We start from the raw sequence: 5,000 nt of genomic DNA on the forward strand, positions 1-5,000 counted from the left end.
GTCAAGCTGCAATGCCTATAGCTAACCCCCCAAAGCACCGCAGGAAAACCCACCGATGGGTGGTAGGCCTCCCGAGAATCCGGGTCGTCAACGGATCTCATGCCACAAACTGCATCGTTCTATAGGTAGGTTTACACCTACGCACTTTTGTGTTGCAGGCTGTTACAGCATGGGACCGCAAGAAAACCGCACGGAAAATTGACGCGGTGGGGAGAAAAAATTAGCATTATTGGGTGACGTGGCGCGGACCCGTGCTGTGTGTTACGGGCGTGTTACGGCATGTTGTTGTGGTGACGTTGTGGAGTGTCAAGCAGTGTTATGGCGTTGGTGTGGTTTTATTGTGGTTGTTGCTATGCCAGGGCATGCGCTCTTGCGAATTTGTTACTTTGTGTAGCGGTGTGTTTGCGGGTGGCTTGTTCAGTGTTGTTGCAGAGTGCGCCCCCACATCTACATGAGACATGACGTGGAATGGTGCATGATTGTTGCACAAGCACCGTGCCACACTGTGCCGGATATGAACCTTGGGTATATATAGCACATCCTTCATTCCATGCCCACCCAGCATGCAATATGGACCTCAACAGCCTCTCAACCCATGAGACCCAGAGATTTTTGGTAGCTGTCCTGTAACTCTGTGCAGTCCAGGTTATTGGCGGGTTGAGAAGACGTACTACAGTGCCACACCCACCTGCACAATAAGGCAGAAAGGAAAAGCAGGGCAGGGCGGATTTGGGCTCAGGAGTGGCTGACACGGCGACACTACATGGAGACTACGACCAGCTGCTACAAGAACTGAACATGAGGACCGCAAAGGACACAAGAACTTTCTACACATCTACCCTGAGTTGTTCAAGGAGATGGTCGAAAGGCTGACGCCCATTTTGAAGAAGAAGGACACGGAAATGCGGCTTGCACAAGAGGTGGGACTCAAGTTGGCACCGATGTCGACCATGAGAACCAACGCCATAACGTTGTAACCAGGTACTTGGAGGCAGGAGTTGCTGAACCTCAGGAACAACTCAATGCAAGAAGGGGATCGAACTACACACGTCGAGCGAAGGCCGCCAGAGATTACTTGGCCCAGGACTACTCATCGGATGCAGGCGCAGTGGAATGGCAAGAGCGAATGGTGTTTCCTCGAGGGCGATCAACTACAAGACGACTAGAGGACCCAAAGAACTATGTAATAAAACATAAACCCAACCAATGTACTTACATAATTGTAAATAAAGATCATAATGTATTTTTCATTGTTTTATACTCCCATACTTTTGTATTGTCCTAAGAACTAATATCAATATTAATATAATAAATAAGAATATTGGAATGATGATGGTACATATAAAAAATTATGTTGGAAAATAATTAACTGAAAGTAATAACAACATAATTCATAATAATGAGACAAATGAGAAGCAAATGATGGACATAACAAAAATACTTACTAAACAAAACATGAAAAATGCATAGAAGTAAGAAAATGAAATTGTGACTTGGTTTATATCATAACATTTTCAGCTGCAAATATCATATATCATCAACTGAGGTCAATATGTCTTTAGTCTGTTACTGATTTTTCATTGTTCCCACCTGATAATAACCGTGTCCAGTCAATTTGTTAAATATTGTTTCATTATCATTTTGTATGTGATCATGTTCATTTGATCATGTTCTCAATATTATATTATTGTTCTTTACCTGTATGTTTATTATAATCATTTGATGGCCATATTATTTCATGTTACATTTGATTTTATAGTTCAAGTTATTTTCTGAGTTCTATTTATTTCATATTTCATATATCATATTTCATGTTAGATTTCCTGTTATATTTCTTCATGTTATTATTCTTTATGGCCATGCTTTTTCATTATTCAATTTCATTTCACTCAATCATATCATCATATATATTGACATGACAAATAAGTTAAGCATCAATAAGGAAAATGTAAATGCAAGTCAGTATTTCAACATATTTATTACAAAAAAAAACGAAACATTATGAATATGATATTAAATGTACAAAATCATTTAATATTAAGAAAATAACTAATAAATCTATTATTATTTAAAAAAATAAAATTCTATTTATTTATACATTGTCGACAGGCTGTCAGAGCGCGAATGATGCCCTGTGGTCTGTCCGGCCCCTTTTATCCTCCCTCCCCAGAATGCGCGGCAACCTTCCATCCAATCGACCTAGGGAGACACCGTAACACACTGCACGCACGCCGCATGCCCCGCACCATGTTGTGCGCTGTTTATTAATCGCGTATGAAGGCACCGTAAGGGCACCACATGGCGCCATAACATCACGCCCATAACATCACGCCATAACACTCCCGCACGGGAGGTACGAACCCACACCACACCGCACGTGGCGGTGTGGAGCACCACACTGGTTACGGTTTCGTGCGACTTCTTCATGCCGCCAGACACCGTGCAGAAATTTGAAAAGTTTTAAAATCCTGGCGGCACCATGCGACTTGAACGGTCTGTGCCAGCCACCGCCAGCGACGTGGCGTGCATATGGTGTGCTTTTGGTGCGCTTTCATGCGGTTTTTTGTGGTCCCACGCCGTAACAACCCGCAACACAAAAGTGCATAGGTGTAAGCCTACCCTATGTAAGTACGGGCCAGCTCGTAATGAATCCTTCCGACAAACGAGGGAAGGGGCGTGGCTGGCGAATGCCCACGGGTGACAAAACACCAGCGACCACACACAGGGCAGCGACGGATTAAATAAAGAAGCCGTGGTCCTTATACTCGTACAAAACTGCAGAGATGACCTAAAATTCAGTGGTAAAGCGTCAGGCTGTGAGAAGGAACTTGAACTAACCCTGTCATGTATCACCACCCTTACGACCAAGCTTTCCACTCGAGTCAGCACAGGCCATAAGAGAGAAAAACAATGATCGTTAATAAGTCACTTCAGAAGTTCACTAATACCGGGGGAGAAGGTGGTAAACAAAGCGCCTAAGAAAAACAAAGCAAAACTGCAAAATCATACGACTCCCTTACAGAGTTCATCAAACTAAGATAGTGCTAAATATACGAGAAACGATACTAGCTTGTTAATTAACTTGAACTAAAACAAGATCAAAAGGTTGGACACAACGATCAACAAATTATAATAAACAAATTTTAATGAAATTACTTTGATCTAATAGTCAGAGTACCACGCTCCATTGGAGAGGTTGATCATATTATCTTGTTGTTTTATCAGTGAAGATTCTACCATCTGACATTTGTATCGACAGCTGTTTTTGTAAAAAATTCGGGATGAGTTCCAATCCATGGTATGGTTTGTGTTATTCATATGATGAATAATTGCCAAACTATCTTTACTATTCGTTTTTATTTCACTACATCTTATGTTATGCTTAAATAAAATTTTATATAATTTTTACTTTGTAAAAACAATTTTAAATTGTTCAAAATTTTAAATTATATATATATATATATATATAGTATATATATGATATATATATATATACTTTTTATATATATATATATATAGTATATATATATATATATATATATATATATATATATATATATATATATGATATATATATATATATTTATTATATATATATATATATATATATATATATATATATATATATATATATATTTATATTTATATATATATTATATATATATATATATATATATATATATATATATATATATATATATATATATATATATATATATATAGATAGATATAGGGGAATACACAGGAAGAGATAGGCAGAAATCCAAGCGCTTTCATCTTTACTATGACACTGTCAAGGAATGAATAAAATAGAGTTGGAAAGAAAGTTATCAGGTAAACAAAAAGATAAGAATACCAGATGGTTAATTGTCAAAAGGGTAAAAATCAAAGAGATAATCCAGGATTATCGGATATCTCACGGTCACAAACTTAAACATAGATTTAACCCGAACAGAAACTACAACGTATCCAATAGTCGTAAACATTTAAAAACTGAATATATTAATTTTGTTGCTTATATTTATCTACAACTTTTTCATTACTGAAGGCATCGAGTTTAAATAAACCAAGACTTAAATTTAGAAAGTTCCATTATTCTGATTTGATAAAATAAGATTTAATGATATTCCGTTTAACTGTGTCATTACATGGGATTAAGGCTCTTGCTTGATTCCAGTTAATAGGATGATCTAAATCTCTCATACGTACGAATAGTGTAGTCAATAACTGTCCAGTTCTACAGAATATTGGTGCTATTTGAGTCGTTGTGAAAGAGATTTACCGGTTTGTCTGTGTAATATACGTTACACACTTTTTGCAAGGAATTTCATATATGCAAGCCGGGAAGATCTTCAAGAGAATTTTTATTACTAAACTCTTGACATTAATATTACTGAAAACAACATCATGTTAAAAAGCTTTAAAATTCTTCGAATTTCTAAAAACCTTTTCATCATAGCGTAATTTTAGAAAGTTATGCTTATTAAATTCCATTTTGTCATTAGTCAAATAAAATGTTTTTCTAGCGCTTTTCCATGCCACATCTTCAAAAGTCCTTAGGTATTTAAGTTTCAAGGAAATATCATAAATAGTTTTAATCTCAGCGTTAATAACTGCTGGCTACAGACACATAAAGCCCTTAGGAACATCCCAGAAAAAACAGAAAATTTAACATTTTGATAAATAAATTAAATCCATTCTAAGGGCTTGACCATTTAGTTAGCCAGTTTACGCCGCCAATGCGCCTTCCTACTTCCCTACCTTATATGCATGGTTTAGTCAAGACACACAAAATCAATAACCCTATCAGACTAATCATAAGTTCAGTGGGCTTAGTTACGTATAGTTACGTATAATCTATCTAAATGGCTTGTAAAATTCTTACAACTTTGGTAGGAAACATTTCTAACATGAATGTAAAAAACAATGCTGATTTTATAAACAAATTGTATGTTCAAATTTGAATTTTTATTTTAATATGGTTGGTTAGTTTGATGTGT

Source organism: Macrobrachium nipponense, chromosome 12 (assembly GCF_015104395.2).
Source record: "Macrobrachium nipponense isolate FS-2020 chromosome 12, ASM1510439v2, whole genome shotgun sequence".
Lineage (NCBI taxonomy): Eukaryota > Metazoa > Arthropoda > Malacostraca > Decapoda > Palaemonidae > Macrobrachium > Macrobrachium nipponense.